This window comes from Chiloscyllium plagiosum, unplaced genomic scaffold (genome assembly GCF_037043375.1).
Source record: "Chiloscyllium plagiosum isolate Xiang-an unplaced genomic scaffold, Cpla_swu_hap1 HiC_scaffold_22, whole genome shotgun sequence".
In the NCBI taxonomy this organism is placed as follows: domain Eukaryota; kingdom Metazoa; phylum Chordata; class Chondrichthyes; order Orectolobiformes; family Hemiscylliidae; genus Chiloscyllium; species Chiloscyllium plagiosum.
This window is the reverse complement of record NW_028270160.1, coordinates 49,648,845-49,668,338: the sequence shown is the minus strand read 5'-3', so window position 1 is coordinate 49,668,338 and position 19,494 is coordinate 49,648,845. Positions and strand designations below refer to the sequence as shown.

General features: G+C 43.7%; 1 protein-coding gene across 3 annotated transcripts in view; it reads left to right on the top strand.

Moving 5' to 3' along the window:
- The first annotated feature begins 13,091 nt into the window (after positions 1-13,091).
- The window catches only part of lipf (lipase F, gastric type), a 48,242-nt gene continuing 41,839 nt past the window's right edge, over positions 13,092-19,494 (top strand). Inside the window, exon 1 of one of the 3 annotated variants that reach the window (XM_043712403.2) lies at positions 13,092-13,224. The gene's annotated coding sequence lies outside the window, so the exon portion shown is untranslated. Of the gene's footprint in view, positions 13,225-15,209; positions 15,421-19,494 lie in introns of those variants that run through there. The other 2 variants (XM_043712404.2, XM_087999043.1) reach the window with 2 other exon arrangements.

Genomic DNA, 19,494 nt, shown 5'->3' with positions numbered 1-19,494 from the left:
CCTTGTTGACCAGATATCCCAACCCAATCTAGTCCCACCTGCCAGCACCCGGCCCATATCCCTCCAAACCCTTCCTATTCAAATACCCATCCAAATGCCTCTTATGATGTTCATAGAATCCCTACCGTGTGGAAGAAGACCACTCATTCCATCAAATCCAAACAAACCCTCCTAAGGACATTCCACACAAACCCACTGCATCTCTATAACCCTGCGTTTCCCATGGCTAATCCACCTAGCCTAGCATGGGCGGCACGGTGGCACAGTGGTTAGCACTGCTGCCTCACAGCGCCAGAGACCCGGGTTCAATTCCCGCCTCAGGCGACTGACTTTGTGGAGTTTGCACATTCTCCCCGTGTCTGCGTGGGTTTCCTCCGGGTGCTCCGGTTTCCTCCCACAGTCCAAAGATGTGCAGAGTCAGGTGAATTGGCCATGCTAAATTGTCCGTAGTGTTAGATAAGGGGTAAATGTAGGGGTATGGGTGGGTTGCGCTTCGGCGGGTCGGTGTGGACTTGTTGGGCCGAAGGGCCTGTTTCCACACTGTAAAGTAATCTAATCTAATCTAATCTAATCCCTGGACATTATGGGGCAATGTTATGTGGCCAATCCACCTAACCTGTACATCTTTGGATTGTGGGAGGAAACCCATGCAGACACAGGGAAAATCTGCAAATTCCACACTATCAGTCACCCAAGGCTGGAACTGAACCTGGGTTCCTGGTGCTGTGAGGCAGCAGTGCTAACCACTGAGCTGTCCTGGTGATGGAACATGCATTTACAAAGTAACCAACTAGCTTGATTGTCAATCTATGATTCCTTCCAACAAACCCAATGGGAGGTAGTAAGAGTGGGACATACCATCCTCTGGCCTGTCATTCTTGATGCAGCCTCTGGTGACCTGTTTCAGGGCCAAAAAATCCAGTCATAGAAATATATGTGAGCACTTACATTATCTGCTTCAAGTACCATTTAGTAAGAGAAGTAGTGTCAATGATGCAATGGTAAACATATAATGTTGCACATGTAACATAGGATTGTTTTCAGCTGGTAGCAGTATCACACACAAGACAATTTGTGGATTGCACATGTTGGCAAAATATATATAGCACACGGAAAAGTGAATGGATGATCACATCTTGGGGTCATGGGCCATTGACTGATGTGTGCTGTACACCAATCTTCATACATTTTATCTGCTGGACTGGCGAATTCTCAAGCTTAATAACACAAGACTGCTACTTGAGATCTTATGCTTAGTATACTGGTTCAGTCTGGGTGTGAACACTGCACTATGAGATACATGGTTGATTCATGCATGAAGAGAGTTACTTCTATCTGTTTATGTTAGAGTTATTGTTTAAAAATATAGACAAATTATGAACCATGAATGTAGAGGTCTTGGGGGCAGGTAAACCTGTGTGACAGTGCTGATTAGTTGCCTTTTATTTAGTGAGAGATATTCTTAGCAAAATCCTGTAGCTGAGATTTAATGTGCTGTTCACTAACTATTGAGGCAGTTAACTTCTTGACAACCCCCCTCCCAATGGTGAGAGGTCCCACTGGATCAAACACCAGTCAACTACTTAAGTTCTAACCTGTGAAGGGGTTGGGTGGGTAGTCACATGGATAGGGGGAATCAGAGAGGTAAAAACAATGACTGCAGATGCTGGAAACCAGATTCTGGATCAGTGGTGCTGGAAGAGCACAGCAATTCAGGCAGCATCCAACGAGCAGCGAAATCGACGTTTCGGGCAAAAGCCCTATGAAGGGCTTTTGCCCGAAACGTCGATTTCGCTGCTTGTTGGATGCTGCCTGAACTGCTGTGCTCTTCCAGCACCACTGATCCAGAATAGGGGGAATCAGAGGCAAGGGCAGGGTGGATATAGCAGCCCATCCCTCCTTCCAATTATTCCAGATTTTGGCAAATGAAGCCCCCTCCCCCAACCTAGCAGCCAGGCCAGCATATCTTCTTGTCAGAAGGTAGCCACTTCTTAAACCCACAGGAAGACATTTTATCAACCCAGAGGCAGATTGAAGCCCTTAAGTGGTTTATGACTATTCCCGCTCAGAATCTAATGGCTGAGATTCTGAAAAGGGGTTCAACAATCTTCCTGGGCTAACCCACCCAATTATTTGCCTTTCTCAACATTTTTGTCACCTCCTGGGAGGGTAAACCACGACCTGTGCTCTTCATATCGCACATGGATGGAAGGAGAAAAGAAAACACCTGACAGGAAATCAGAAACGGCTGATGGAACATCCCCTTCAGTTGACCTTTTGGCTACTGATGCGTACATACTGGTGACTGCACCTACCGTTCTCCTCTCATTTAAGGTTTTCAGCCTCTTGTTTGGAGCATTTTGCCAGATAATATAGTTGCTGCTTTAATGGTCACAATTAGAATTATATGATCACGAGGAATAAAGTGGTGAATCAGTACAAAACTCATGAATGTCCTGCCCTGGGATAAACAGAATAAAGGGAGACAGGGTTTTGAATAAAACTTACAAAACAAAACAAACAGATGTAAGTGTTTATATATTTGCAGTTTAAGCAATGATAAAGATATGGAAAGGTATATCAACTTTTGAGGCATAGAGCATACAGAAAAATGTTGTATTTTCCAACTAAAAATAACATAGCATATACCAAACTGGAGAGAATATAAAACAACCCTTAGGATACGCAATAGCATTACCAGTGATGCGTTTTATAGAAACTACTTTCGTAACTAGTAATCAGTTGCTTCTGCTTTTGTCACAAGACCTCATGTAGTTCCCATGACTCCGTAAGTTCCCTTGGCACTCAACTTCTTTCTTTCCAAACAACATAGAATTAAGTCTCAGTTTTCTCTCCAGAATTGTGACTGTTGAGAAAAATGCCATGAAAAGTAATCTCAAAACAACACTTTTTGTATGCTCCTGTTTAAAATCAGTATTTAAATGTTGGGGAGAGAAGAACGTCATTAAAGAAAACACAAAAAAGTGGGTTGGATACCAGAAACTGTTTCTTTTCACAAAGAATAATAGATATTACGTTTGGATCTACTGTATCAGAAGAGAGCCAGGGAGGGTTCCTAAATGGTGAGAACATCTGAAGTTATTGAAGATGTGTTAGTGGTAGTTTTGGTTGGTGATATTGTTTCACTACCACTGTGAGTGAGAGGATATTTCTCTAAATGGATCTAATTTTTGTTTCCTCTTTGTTTTCTATTTTTCAATTTTTCCACATGAGGACCTAACTGAGGAGGGGAGGAATGATAAACTGCATTATACCTGCCCTGCTGGGACAGATTTGATTAACCAGATGGTCTTGCCTTGTCCTTTTAGGTATATCTATTTAATGACTGTTACTTGATGACAACTAGCAGTAGCTATACCAATTGAGAGGAAGTAGGAAATCACGTTATTCATCAGTTATTTGCAGAAGAATGGCTCTGACAGTAACGTCTTTCCTTGGCTTGTATTAGTTCACGTGAGGGATATTCCTGGACATATATTACTGAACAAGCATGGATGAAGTAAATGCACCACTGAGGCAAGAGGAAAAAAATACATTTAAAGAGGAAAAAGAGTAGCATACATGCAGCAATGTAAAGGTATGAACAAAGAATTAGATGAATCTGAGAGAGATTAGGTAAATATGAGAAATAGGTTGCAGCAAACAGATATTGATGGAATATATGAAAACACAACCAGAATGTTGCTCCTCAAGTCCAACAGCTCTATTATTGTGCTTTGCTTAACTGGGACTTTTGTTTGTTCTTGATCAGTTCACAGAATAACACAGGAATCTTCCACAAGGAGTGTTTGCACGGTCTCAGATTCATTACCCGCAATCACTTTTGTAAACAAGGTAATGAACCCTTTTTTTGATAAAGAGCTTAAACAACATATGTTTTTTTAAAATATTTTCCTTTTTTCAAAACTATAAAGACACATGTTATCACTTTAGATTTTGTGTGAAAACAAAACTGATTTGAAGCCAGTTGGGAGAAAGTTCACAGACCTTGTGCTTCAGGGTGATATGTTAAACTGGCGCGCTATGTGTCTCTCAAATAGGCGTAAAAGTACCCAGGCTCTATTTCACAAAAGCATGGGTGTTATTCCCATTGTTATGGGCAATATATCCCTCAATCAGCACTGAAGCAAATTATTTGATTGTAATCACATTGCTGTTTACAGGAGCTTACTGGGTGCAAGTTGACTACTGCATTTCCTACATGATAACAGTGACTACATTTCACATGTACTGCACTCCATTAGGTGTGCTTTACTTTGGAATGTCCTAGGCTGAAAGGCATTATGTAAATGCAAGTTCTTTCCTCTTAGAAATAGTAATGCAATATTATCTTTGAATTACTTCATTATATAAAAATGTTATTTTAGATATTAGACTAAAAAAAGCAATTAAAATTAATTGATGACCTTATTGCAGACCTCCCTTATAAATTTAAACCCTGCATGTGTACATTTACTGGGTTTCTTACCTTTACCATTGCACAAATTACAACTGATAGTTAGAAATGAAACATCGCCATTTCAAAATCATTCCGTATGTAACTGATGACTTCAGTTCTACTACAAAATTGTGTTGATCCAGTTTAATTTTTCTTATACCAGTTTACCTCAAAATCAGGGTTCAACGGTCAAATCAGGAAAAGCTTATTATGAATGCATTGTCTCATTGATTTCAATAAAGAATTTCTTCAATTTTGTTTTTCATTCTAATAAGTTCAATACATTTTTATCCTTTATGGAAGTCTGAAATGTATGAACGATAGATCAAAATTTGCCAAATTTTGAGCTAAGTGCGAAAGTGTGGAGGTTTATTGGTAAGATCAACAATTACAGAGGTCTAGATTTCCAGAAAGTCCCACTGTGGCAACCAGAGGAACTTATATTCAATTCCATATTATATATGAAATACAAAGCTAGCCTCGGCAATGACAAGCATTAATTGACTGGATTGGTATAAAAATAAATCAGGTTCACTAATGTCCTTTAGAGAAAGCAGTCTGGCATCCTCACTGATCTTCCCTGCATGTGACTCCAAACCCACAGCAATGTAGTTGACTCTTAGCTACCCTCTGAAATAGCTGTGAAAGCTATTAAGTTGTAATTAGCTTACCACCACATGATCAAGGGCAATTTAAGGTGGATAATAATTTTTTTGGTCCATGTACAAACTCTGAAAAAAGCTGGGCAAAGCAGCAATAGCTAATTGCTTAGGATGGTGAGTGATATTGGTAGATCAATTGAGTTCAAATCTCTCAGGTCAGGCTGAAGTTTTACAGTATTGGATTATAGCTGGTGAGCTGAGAAAAAGATATTTTTTCTGTAATAAGGTTACCGATTGATTGCAGTGGTTAGTCATTTTCATATGAATGCGGTGGTAGGAGGTCCAACTGGGTGGACCTTAGCTTTGTTTTTCAAGATTCCTGTGTTTCCCATTTGGAAGGATCTGGAGACTGATCCCTCGTGTCTAAGAATTCTTGTGTGTGTCTTTGTTTCACCTGTCCTAGGACGTATGTTGTCCTAGTCAAAGTGATGTTCTTCTTTATCTGTACGTATGGAAACTAGTGATAGTAGGTCGGGTTTTTTGGTGGCTAGTTGGTGTTCATGTATCCTGGTGGCTAGTTTCCTGCTAGTTTGTCTGATGTAGTGTTTTTTACAGTTCTTGCATGCATTAATTTTAAGATTATGGCCTCTTCTTTTTGATTACCTTTTCAGAACAAATTAGTCTGTGTAGATCTATCATATCAAATCACTTTAACATTTTAAACAACTTATCAGATCACCCTCAATCATCTACAAGGGAAAAAATCTCTTTACAGATCCTGTCTGCATAATTTAATCCTCTTAGCAACATTCCTGATCAATACCAGGAGGGACTTCTGTTTGTAAAAGCTAATAAACAGCCGGGTTCAGAATGGCACAAAAGTAATTCAGGTCAGGATTCTGGTTTAATTCAAGAAACAAACAGCTGCTATAAAATAAATAAAGTGCAGAAATATTTGGTCAACCATACATTAACCAGAATTACTAACCACGAGGGAATACTGAGGAATATCTACAGTGGAGCAAGGATCTTCCCAGGTTTTATAAGACTGGTGTGCCTGGATAATCAGGATTGGGTGTGGTTCAGTGACATAGGGAGCCCAGGAGTAAGACTGGGAATTTGGATAGGGATGAGACATGTTGGATTGAAAGGGAGAATGTAGTTAAGAGGTTGTGATGTCAAAGTGACTGGTCCAGAGCCATTGAGAAATGGTGTTGAAGATTAGGAAAGGGGGATTGAAGCACGGGTGAGAGAGGAAGACTGGGGTATGGGGACACAAGGAGAGAGGGAAAATGGGGAGTGGAGTCTTAGGGATAAAGGAATTCTGGAGAATTGGGCTTAAGGAAAGAGGGAGACTGGAGAAGAGGGTGGGTGTGGGGTCCAGCATTTCACACAGAGATGAAGCTACAGAAGCAATATACAAAGTGACAGCACCTTTGAGAGAGGTGCAGTCAGTAAACAGGTAAGTGAAACCTGGAAACATCACTTTTTGGTAAAGAATGAAAGACTGTTTAAATTGGTTGGTGAATGGGGAAGGAAAACTAATGGTTTTCTCTGAAAGAAACAAGACCATAGATTCTTAAACAGAAGGCTATTCAACTATGGATTGCTTCATTACAAGTGGCTGTTGAAGTGGATGGAGAGTGAAACACCATTTAGAAGGGACTGAAATAATTTCTGAGAAAGTGGAATATACAATGATCTGAGAATGAATATGGTTACAGAAGACAGAGCCAGCATTTGGGCCAAATGGCCTCCTTCAAATCATTTGTATAATTCCATGAGAGCCCTGTTGTAATTCTATGCTTGCTCAGAAAATGGGCTCAGGAAGGTTGGAGCTGAGCTAAGTTTATGTCAATACACTCCTTGAGAAGTGCCTCAATCACTGCCTGAGCTCATTGCCTATTTGTGCACTTACTCAGGCTGGTTCAGGTCAGTTTGCACTTGAAGTTTACATGTTAAGTACATATCAGCTCAGGCAGAACACAGTTCAGAGCTGCCACTGACCCAGAATCCAATCTAGAGTCTGAGGAGAGAGAGAGTGATCAGTTCTATGAATGTGCTTTCAACAAGTTTTGAGAAGATTTGTAGCTCAGGTTGAGGTTCTGGATGTAGGCTTACTTGCTGAGTTCATTTCCAGATGTTTTGTCAAACCTACTAGGTAACATCTTCAGTGGGCCTCAGGCGAAGCACTGCTGATAATTCCTGCTTTCTATTTATATGTTGGGTTTCTTTGGGTTGGTGTTGTCATTTCCTGTAGTGAAGTCACTTCCTGTTCTTTTTCTCAGGGGGTGGTAAATGGGGTCTAACTCGATGTGTTTGTTGATAGAGTTCCAGTTGGCCCTTAAAAATGAAATAATGAAAGTTCAGAGACAGCATGTAACTGTTAATGTGAAGGGCAAGGCTCATAAGGAATGCTGGATGACTAGAGAAATTGAGGCTCTGGTCAAAAGAAAAGTAGTTTTATGTCAAGTTTAGACAGCTGGGGTCAAGTGAATCCCGAGATCGGTGTATAAGCAATGGGAATATATTTACGAGGGAAATCAGGAGAGCATGAAGGTGTTCTGAGGAAGGGTGACTCAATCCAAAACATTAACTCTGATTTCTCTCCACTCATGCAGCCAGACCTACCGAGCTTTTCCAGCAATTTCTGTTTTGGTTGTAAGCAAAAGGGGAATTTGCGGTAGCTTTAGCAAATAGAGTAAGACAACTCCAAAGAGATTCAGGGCAGAAGAGTAACTACAGACAGATGAGGGCCCCTTAGAGAATAAACATGGCTGTTTGTGTGGAACCACAGAAAAATGATTAGATACTAAATAAATATTTTGTGTCAGTATTTACTGTGGACAATGACAAGGCAGCTAGGGAAAATAAATAGTGATGTTTTGAAGAGAGTTCCTATGATAGAAGAGGAAGTGCTGGAGGTCTTAAAACGCATAAAGGTAGATAAGTCCAGGCATCTGATCAAATGTTTCCCAGAACATTGTGGGAAGCTAGGGAAGAGATTGCTGGGCCCTTTGCAGTGTTATTTGTAACATTGATAGCCATGGGTGAGGTGCTGGAAGACTGGAGACTGACTATCTGGTGCCATTAGTTAAGAAAGGCTGTGAGGAAAAGCCAAGGAACAATAGATCGGTGAGCCTTATTAACAGTGATGGGTAATTTGTTGGAGGGGATTCTGAGGGACAGGTTTCACATGCATTTGGAAAGGTAAGAACCAATTAGGGATAGTCAACATACCTTTATGTGGAAGAAATCATGTCTCACTAACTTGAATTAAGTATTTTGAAGAGGTGACTGAGAAGATTGATGAAGTCACAGTGGTAAATGTTATCTATGTGGACTTCAATAAATTTGACGAGTTTCCACATGGTAGCCTGGTTAGTAAGGTTAGATTACATGGAATACAAGGAGAACCACCCATTTGGATTCAGAACTGGCTCAAAGGTAGAAGACCGAGTGGTGGTGGAGGTTTGTTTTTTGGACTGGAGGGCTGTTAGCAGTGGTGCTGCATTTTCGTCATTCATGTAATTGATTTAGATGTGAATATAGAAGGTACGGTTAGTAAGTTTGCAGATGACACCAAAATGGGTGGTGTAGTGGACAGAGAAGAAAGCAATGTCAGAGTACATCAAGAGCTTGATATCAGATGTACAAATGGGCTAAGGAGTGGCAGATAGAGTTTAATTTAAATAAATGTGAGGTGTTGCATTTTGGCAAGACAAACCAGGGTAGGACTTATACAATTAATGGTAGGGTCCTGGGGACTGTTGCCGAACAAAGAGACCTAGGGATGCCAGTAACTGCCAGGTGCTGTGAGCTCTTTCACACAGGTTCCTCCAAGGTCAACAGTGAATTTTGTTGTTTGTTAATTCTTCCTGGATACATTCCAATATCCAGAGATACATGAACTCAAACAGCAAAGGCAGTTAACAGTGCAGACTCACTGCTGTGTCAGACAGCAGTGTAGGTTTATTTATTTCTCTCCCTCACTGACCATGTGGTCACTGCCTTTGTTTGTTTTCCTCCTTTTAAAAATGGCATTGTTTTGATCTTTTTTCTCCCCCAAAGTTCCGAAACAATGCAACAGCATATAAACCAGTAATAGCTCCTCTTGGAATTCAATGAAATTACCTCCAACATCTAAAATACCTCAAAAAAAAGTGCACCTCTTACAGCCAGAATTTTTTCCCGTCCTCCATCTTGGATTACCCAGGATCTGGTTTAAGGTGAGCGGGGAAAGATTTAAAAATGACCTGAAGGATAACTTTCTGTCGCAGGGTGTGGTGCGCACATAGAACGAGCTGCTACAGGAAGTGATGGGGTGGGTACAATTACAACATTTAAATGACATCCGCATGGGTATATGCATAGAAAAGCTTCAGTCAGAAATGGGCCAAATGCTGGCAAATGGAACTAGGTCAGATTGGGATATCTGGTCGGCACGATGAATTGGACCCGAGGGTCTGTTTCCATGCTGTACGACTCAATGATTCTTCTGAATCTTGTTGTAATGGTTAATCATAAAGACACCATTGTTTCTCTGTAGTCCTTTAGTTCTAGTTTGATGTATGGCTGATCATTAATGTTTTGGTAGCTGACTGTAGTGAGGTTCTTGATAAAGTTTTGAAGAAGGTTTTTTGATTTCTGCTTTATCTTATCAATTATCAATTCAGGAGAAATGTTTTGACCCAGACAATGGTTAGAATGTGGAACTCACTAATACAGAAAGTAGTTGAAGTGAATAGCTCGGGTGCATTTGAGAGGACGCTGGATAAGCATATAAAGGAGAAAGTAATAAGAGTTTTCACAATGGCGTTAGATGGTAGCATAGTGGCTCAGTGGTTAGCACTGCTGCCTCTTGGTGCCTGGAACCTGGGAACGATTCCAGCCTCAGGCAACTGTCTGTGTGGAGTTCGCACATTCCCCTCGTATCTGTGTGGGTTTTCTCCATGTGCTCCAGTTTCCTCCCACAGTCCAAAGATATGCAGGTTAGGTAAATTGACTTGCTAAATTGTCCATAGAGTTCAGGGATGTGTAGGTCAGGTGCATTAGTCTTGGGTAAATGTAGAATAATAAGGTAGGGGAATGGTTCTAGGTGGGTTATTCTTTGGAGCATTGGTGTGGACTTATTGGGCCAAATGGCCTGTTTGCACACTCTAGGGATTCTCTGATGTGGGAAGATGGTAAGTAGCAGAAACATAGAAATAGATCAGCTCGGCAAAAGGGACTGTTCCAGATCTGTAAACTGTTTATGGGTCTGACAGCTTAATTTAATACTTCAATAAGAAATACAACATATATCAAAATGTTTGTGCTGTATGTCAAAGCACACTGGTCATAAAATCCTCTGAAAATGATAAAAATGGCATGAAATATAATTCATACTATACAAACATATTTATTCATTGTTGGGGTGTGGGTATGCAAGTGGGTCTCAATTTACTTGGGTCAAGACATATATTGGCTGAGTAAAATTAGCCTTTCCCCAGTATAGAACTTTTATTCCTGACTTATTCTTCTCCTTTTTCATAAGTGTCTTAAATCAAACTGAATTGTGGTTACTATCTCCACAATGTTGGCCAATAGATATGCCTTTCAATTTTGTTTCCTAATGTTAGTTCCAGAACTGGCCTCTCCCTTATTGAACTTTCTATGTACTGACAAGAAACGTTCTCCTGAATTTAAATATTTTTAAGCAAAAATAGATAGATTCTTAAACAACAACTCAGCAGGTCTGGCAGCACCTGTGGAGAGAGAAACAGAGTTAACGTTTCAAGTTCAGTGACACTTCTTCAATGGACTCAAAACATTAACTCTGCTCTTTGGCACAGACATTGCCCAACCTGCTGAGTTTCTAAAACAATTTCTATTTTTGTTTCAGATTTACAACATCCACAGTTCTTTACTTTATCATAGATAGATTCGTGATTACCAGAGGCGTAAGATATCATCAGAAATATGCAGGAATGTAGAGTCGAGGCTAAGATCAGAGCAGTCATGATCTTATTCATTGGCAGAGCATGCTCGAAGGGTTGAACAACCTACTCTTCATTCTTGTTCACTTGATGCAATTTAAGAACTTTGTTCCATCCCTACTTTGCATTCTAAAACTATCCCAGTTAATATTTGGGTAGTTAAAATACCTTGGAGATAGTGAGAACTGCGGATGCTGGAGAGTCAGAGTGGATAAAGAGTTGAGCTGGAAACAGCTCAGCAGGTCAAGAAACATCAGAGGAGCAGGGGAGTCGACATTTCAGGCCAGAACCTTTCATCAGTTCTGATGTGCTGGAAAACTGTGCTTTTTCCAGCTCAACTCTTTATACACTCTAGTTAAAATCCCTTACTATTAATACCTTATTATTCTTATGTTCCTTTGAAATTTGATTGCCTACTTGATCCTCTATCCCTCCCTGACAGTTTGGGACGCATAAAACTCATCTAAAGCTTGTTTGCCCATCTGCGTTTACACTTCTACCTCATTTGATGATCCTTCTAAGGTATCATGCCTCCTCACTGGGTGGCACGGTGTCTCAGTGGTTAGCACTGCTGCCTCACAGTGCCTGGGATCCACGCTCAATTCCACTCTTGGGTGACTGGCTGTGTGGCGTTTGCACGTTCTCCTCGTATCAGCATGACTTTCCTTTAGATGCTCCAGTTTCCTCCCACAATTCAAAGATGTGCAGATTAGGTGAATTGGCCATAGTGTTCAGGGATGTGTAGGGTAGGTGCATTAGTCAGGGGTAAAACAGGGTAGGGGAATGTGTCTGGGTGTGTTACTTTTCAAAGGGTTGATGTGGACTTGTTGGACCAAATGGCCTGTTTCCACACTGTAGAGTTTCTTTGATTCACTGCTATAATTGATTCCTTGATCAATGTTGCAACTGCCCCTTCCTTTCTGAATATGGATATAATAGGATGCACACAAAAAGAGTCCTATGCATATTATGGGATGGAAACACACACACGTATACTGTATAATGGAATACATACAATCAGATCCATTTGTATATTATGGAAGGACACACCAACAAACACAACACACACACACAGCTGTTAGCATTTTATGAGTGGACACACACAGAATATTAGGTTTATTAAGGGCTAGACGTACAAACACACCACATGCCCTGCATATATTATGGGATGGATACAGGGACTCCCTGTGTATAATGAAATGGACCCAAGTGTCCTGTGTATGTAATGTGATAGCTATTGAAACACCACCCACCATGTATATTATGGGATGGATGCTCAAGCCTCTGTGTATATTATGGGATGTTTTGGGGCCCACACCCCAGGAAGGACATACTGGTGTTGGAGCGTGTCCGGTGGAGATTCACACGGATGATCCCTGGAATGGTAGTCCTAACATACGATGATCGGCTGAGGATCTTGGGATTGTATTCATTAGATTTTACAATATTGAGGGGAGATCTAATAGAAACTTACAAGATAATGCATGGTTTAGAAAGGGTGGATGCTGGGAAGTTGTTTCTGTTAGGCATGGAGACTAGGACCCGTGGGCATAGCCTTAGAATTAGAGGGGGTCAGTTTAGAATGGAAATGAGGAGACATTTCTTCAGCCAGAGAGTGGTGGGTCTGTAGAATTCACTGCCACAGTGTGCAGTGGAGGCCGGGACGTTAAATGTCTTCAAGGCAGAGATTGATAAATTTTTGATAGATTAGATTACATTACAGTGTGGAAACAGGCCCTTCGGCCCAACAAGTCCACACCGACCCGCCGAAGCCAAATGGCCTTACTTCTGCTCCTAATCCTTATGGTTTTGTACATTGTGTCCACTGCATATTATGGGATTGACAGTGTCCTATGTATATTATTGGATGGACACAGGGGCCCCTATGTATATAACAGCATCAGTTCCTTGTGTATATTATCGGATGGATGCGTTGCCTGGGTTTGACAGGAACTGGGCACGAGCCAGGTGCCGACTGTGACGGGGATAGAGGATGCCGATCACTGATTGGTCAACTCGCAGCGATGACGCGGGATCGAGCATGCAATGGGTGGAGCGGGCGCGCGCGCGCGCTGGCGGGGGCGTGCCCCCTGTGTTCCGGTCTGAGGCGGCGGCCGTTCATCCGTTGGCCACGAGCGTGTGTCCGTTCGCCCAGCCCGGTTCCGGGAGGCAGCAGCCGGTAACGGTAAGTGTGATTGGAGACGGCTCTGCGCGTGGACTGAAGATCCCTCCCTCCCCCCCCATGTTGAGACCGCGGGTGAGGGGAGGGGTAAACCTGGGTTTCAGGCAGTGGTTGTGGGAGGGCCGGGCCTGTATCACCCGGGCAACCGGCAGGTGGTTACCACAGGCCATGGGAACGAGACCGAGCAAACCCACCCCTCCATTCCTTTAGCTTTATGATGGGGGGGGGACGACTGATTCACCCCCTGACCCCCCCTCCCCAAACTACAGGGGTCTGATTCACCCCCTGACCCCCCCCCCCCCCGTCCAAACTACAGGGGCCTGATTCACCCCCTATCCCCCCCTCCCCAAACTACAGGGGACTGATTCACCCCTGACCCACCCCCTGTCCAAACTACAGGGGCCTGATTCACCCCCTGACCCCTCCCCCTGTCCAAACCACAGGGGCCTGATTCACCCCCCTGACCCCCCCCCCTCCCCAAACTACAGGGGCCTGATTCACCCCCTGACCCCCCCCCTCCCCAAACTACAGGGGCCTGATTCACCCCCTGACCCCACCCCCTGTCCAAACTACAGGGGCCTGATTCACCCCCTGACCCACCCCCTGTCCAAACTACAGGGGCCTGATTCACCCCCTGACTCCCCCTCCCCAAACTACAGGGGCCTGATTCACCCCCCTGATCCCCCCCTCCCCAAACTACAGGGGCCTGATTCACCCCCTGACCCCCCCCTCCCCAATCTACAGGGGCCTGATTCACCCCCCCTGACCTCCCCCCCCCCTCCCCCCCCTCCCCAAACTACAGGGGCCTGATTCACCCCCTGACCCCCCCCCCCCAAACTACAGGGGCCTGATTCACCCCCTGACCCCCCCCTCCCCAAACTACAGGGGCCTGATTCACCCCCTGACCCCCCCCCTCCCCAAACTACAGGGGCCTGATTCACCCCCTGACCCCCCCCCTCCCCAAACTACAGGGGCCTGATTCACCCCCTGACCCCCCCTCCCCAAACTACAGGGGCCTGATTCACCCCCTGACCCACCCCCTCCCCAAACTACAGGGGCCTGATTCACCCCCTGACCCACCCCCTCCCCAAACTACAGGGGCCTGATTCACCCCCTGACCCACCCCCTCCCCAAACTACAAGGGGTCTGATTCACCCCCTGTCTCCCCCCTCCCCAAACTACAGGGGCCTGATTAACCCTCCTGTGCCCCCCTCCCCTAACTACAGGGACCTGATTCACCCGACCACCCCATCCCTAAACTACAGGTGCCTGATTCACACCCTTAGCCCCCTCTCCAAACTATAGGGATGTGGCTACCCCCCACCCCTCCCCAGACTACATGGATCTGTTTTACCCTCCTGCTCTGCTCCCCCTCCATCCCCTCCCCTCCCCCCTCCCCTCCCCCCCCCCTCCCCTTCCCCTCCCCCCCCCCCTCCCCCCCCCCCCTCCCCTTCCCCTCCCCCCCCCCTCCCCTTCCCCTCCCCCCCCCTCCCCTTCCCCTCCCCCCCCCTCCCCTTCCCCTCCCCTCCCCTTCCCCTCCCCTCCCCCCCCTCCCCTCCCCTCCCCCCCCCCCCCCTCCCCTCCCCTCCCCCCTCCCCTCCCCTCCCCCCTCCCCTCCCCCCTCCCCTCCCCTCCCCTCCCCCCTCCCCTCCCCTCCCCCTAGTAACCGTGATACCAGCAGTTAAATAAATATTCACTGAATCAGGCCACACCAGCCAAACAACTGGAGCAAGGTCTTGGCAGAGTGATCATGACCTTGAATCAAAATCAGCCGCACCACACGCTGCCCTCGAAGCGGCTGCAGAGGGGACGAGAGTCTCACACACCTCCTTCTGGAATGTGCCTTCGTAAAGGAAGTCTGCAGAGGAATGCAGTGGTGTTTGTTGAGGTTCTTCCCGAGCAGCTCCGTGACGAGGGACTCTGCTCTACGGTCTGTTCCCTGCAACACATACCGAGACGCACATCAACTGTACCTGGAGGATCATCAACTCGGTCAAAGACGCTCTTTAGTCTGTCCGAAACTTGTTGATCTTCCAGCTGAAGGAGCTGACCCTGACTGAGTGTTGCGGACTGGCACATTCCAAGGTCCAGGACTACGTTTTGAGGGGTGTGCTGAAGCTTGGGGCAGCTGCCGCAGAGGCACGGTGGGGAAAGACCACCGTGTAACGTCTGCCTGCCAAAGAACAGGGGGCCCACGCAGTAAGTGGGCTCTGCTGATGCCTCAGCTAAATATATGAATGGTAGACATACAGACCTGTATATACGAATGAGTACTGGATCTCTGTATGCAAAGAAATGGAATGTTTGCGTATGTATGGCATGACCAATTGTACAGATCATCAAAATATGAATAAAGTATTTTTTTTACAATTTACAAACAACAGCGCAGCACGCCAAGACTGCACTGATCCACGATGCCTTTCTAGTTAAACACCTTTTGCATCTGTGTGTTCCATTTCCCTCTGTTTCCTGCATATTGATATAGCTCTGGTGGAGGCTGGTTCAACTGCAGCATTTAAAAGGCATTTGGATAGGAAGGGTTTGAAGGGATATGGGCTGGGTGCTGGTGGGTGGGACTAGATTGGGTTGGGATATCTGGTTGGCATGGATGGGTTGGACCTAAGGGTCTCTTTCAATGCTGTACATCTGTGACTATGACTCTCAAGGTACCTCTTAAATGTTGCTATTGTGTACATCTCCACCACTAGGTCAGATTGGGATGTCTGATCAGTGTGAACGAATTGGACCAAAGGGTCTGTTTCATTGCTGTATGACTCTTATCACTCTGAGTTCTAGGATTCATTTTCTGTTCGCAATCTGGCAAACAAACTTCAGCACGTGTGATGTTTGTTTTAAGTAAGATGTAAATTCTTAAACATGTAATGTTGCGTTTGGATTTGTTGGAGTGGTTTTGACGCCATATTTTGCTTAATTATGTATTTGCAATTTGTTCCAAATTATGCTCTTTGTGTGTTTTAGTACTGCATCTAGATTATTTCTCTAGATTATTTGTCATAAAACATGTTAGACCATTTGAATATTTTGTACAAATAAGTTTGGAACATCACATTTCTGAGAAATATTCATGTTTCTTTTACTGTTGAGAAAGGTCTGAGTTAGTTCTGAAAAGTGAATGCAGTTAGCATAAGATATGGAATTGGTCTTGTTCGTGTTGCCTAATATATTGATTTGTTGTGAGGTTTGTGAAGACTTACTCCAGATTTACTATTGCTTTTGCAATTGAAATAGTCTCCCTTGCAGGTATTTCTCCCATCTGTTTATCAAGAATAACACTTGTTGAGAAATGCAAACAGAATGTAATCTGCTTTGAGATAAAACTAACATGACATTGAACTGAGTATTGCAGAGTACTGTCCAAGTCACAATTGATGTGGTTGCTCACATTTTTCAGCTCGTACAGACAAACAAATTGTCCTCCTCCCCCTCCTTTCTCACTAGCAACATGTCGGGTGGTGTTCTAAAGGGGTGTGAATTGGTGTCTCAACAGTTTATTGTACTTGATGAGGACCTAGTTTTCAGGTTAGAGAGCTACATATCCAAGATTGTCAGTGACGCAAAGATACATGGTATATTTAAAGCAAAGCAAAGTGTTACTGACAAGACCAAAGTTTATTGCATTGTTGTCTTTGCAAAATTTATGGTAAGCCTAGGACTAAAAGGTAACCTACAAATTGGGGTGAAGCCTTTCAGGCATGAGGTTAGGGAACACTTCTACACAGAAAGGGTGATGGAAATTTGGAACATTTTCAGAAATGATGATCGTTGCTGGGTTAATTCATTTTAAATCTGAGACGATTTTTAGTTCAGTAAGGTACAGAAAACTGCATTATCAGACATTCTGCCAATGCGTTCTCTAATAACAACTGGAAGTTTTGATAGTGAATTAATGCTTCTACTGGAATTAAAGCAAATTAATGCTTCAACTGGAAAGCATGCAGACATTTTCTGGAACTGGAGGACTTCCCAGGTCACTTCCCCCAGGCTAGGGAGGCATCCAGTAGAAGCATTGGTCATCCTTCTTGTTTGTAACTAATTTAAAAATCACACAACACCAGATTATAATCCAGCAGGTTTATTTGAAAGTACAAGCTTTTGGAGCACTGCTCCTTCGTCAGGTAGTTAGTGGGGCAGTATCGCAGGATACAGAATTTGTAGTAAAAGATCAATGTCCTACAACTGATGTGATGTATTGAACAAACCTAGATTGCTGTTAATTCTTTAATCACTTAGAATGGGGTTGCAAGTTTCGATTCGTTAATATGTAAATCCCAGAACTACTTTCAAGTCACATTCCAGAGATAACTTAAGGTTTTATTTTAAAAAAAAAGTGACCTCTCCTCAGACATTAAAGGTGTTATCATCCTGTTTCCCTATCTCCGTATCAGTTGAAGCAAAATGCTCAGAGACATAGTGTAGTTTTACCTCCTTCATCTTTACTCCGGGCCCTGGAGGGAGAGAGAACGATCGCCCATGGGAACAGAGACATGAGGTTTCGGTCTTCTTTGGAACAGCAGGTTCTTAACGAATTATATGGTCATTTACAGACTGGAGCATCCAGACAAGGCAACGTACATATTGGTTGGGTGACCGTTACAGTCAGCAATAGTAAAGATTAAGCAATCTGCTGTACCACAATGAATGTTCTTTACCTTGTTAATTGGCTTCACAGAATGAATGCTTTTCACCTTGTTAACTGTCTTTACATACTGAATGCTGCTTCATCTTGTTAAATGGCTTTACATAATGAGTGCTTTTCCACCTGGGTAATTCACTACCCTTGCCTCCAGCGCCTCATTTTTTATGGCAAGTCCTTATTTGATCCAATTCATGCTTAGCTGAATCTTTGTTTCACAAAACCCAAAACTTAACTCTTTCTCTACCTGCTTATACCTTATACATTTTCTCAATGTGATGTTTGAGTCTGACTATATTCCAACCTTGAGTCAGAGCTGTTCTATTTCCAAAGTAGGAATTTATAAAATGTCACATGGACTGACTGCCTACAGATTGTGTGCTTTTTGAACAAAATAGAATATGAGGAACCTTGGAGGACAACAACAGAGGAACTTCTTGTCAAAAGGAAGAAGGCAGTTTACATAAGGTGGAAGAAGCAAGGATCTAGCACAGCTTTAGAGGATTACAGGCTTGCTAGAAAGGAGCTCAGAAATAGACTGAGGAGAGCCAGGAGGGGGCACGAAAAAGGCTTGGCAAGAAGGATTAGGGAGAACACAAAGGCATTTTACTCGTTTGAGGAATAAGAGAATGATCAGGGAGAAGGTAGGGCCAATCAGGAAACTTGTGCGTGAAATCTGAGCAGATAGGGGAAGCCCTAAATGAGTTTTTTGCTTTGGTTTTCACCAAGGAAAGGGACCTTTGTTGTAAATGAAAACTTAGAGGAGCTGGGATACAGTTTTGACCAGATCAAGATTGATGAGGTTGATGTGCTAGAAATTTTGGAAAACATTAAGATTGATAAGTCCCCAGGACCAGACCAGATTTATCCTAGGCTGCTCCGAGAAAGGAGGTTGCTAAGCCACTGACAAGGATATTTGCCTCCTCACTCTCCACAGGAGTCGTACCGGAGGATTGGAAGGAGGCAAATGTTGTTCCTCTTTTCAAGAAGGGTAATAGGGAAATCCCTGGCAATTACACACCAGTTAGTCTTACATCTGTGGTCAGCAAAGCTTTGGAAAGAATTCTGAGGGATAGGGTTTATGACTGTTGGGCAAAACATAGTGTGTTTAAAGGCAGTCAGTATGGCTTTGTGAGGGGCAGGTCATGCCTCTCAAATCTTTTTGAGTTCTTTGAGGAGATGTCAAGACAGGTCGGCAGTTGAACAGTGGATGTGGTGTATATGGACTTCAGCAAGGCATTTGAAAAGGTTCCACATGGTAGGCTCATTCATAAAGTCAGGATGTATGGGGATGAAGGGAGATTTAGCTATCTGGATTCAGAATTGGCTGGCTGACAAAAGGCAGAGAGTAGTTGTAGATGGAAAGTATTCTGCCTGGAGGTCAGTTTGAGTGGGGTCCCGCAGGGCTCTGTTCTTGGGCCTCTGCTCCTTGTAGTTTTTACAAATAACTTGGATGAGGAGGTTGAGGGGTGGGTTAGTAAACTTGCAGATGAGACAAAGGTTGGAGGTGTCGTTGATAGTACTGAGGGCTACTGCAGGCAGCAGCGTGACATAGGAGGATGCAGAGCTGGGCTGAGAAATGGCAGATGGAGTTCAAGCTGGATAAATGCAAAGTGATG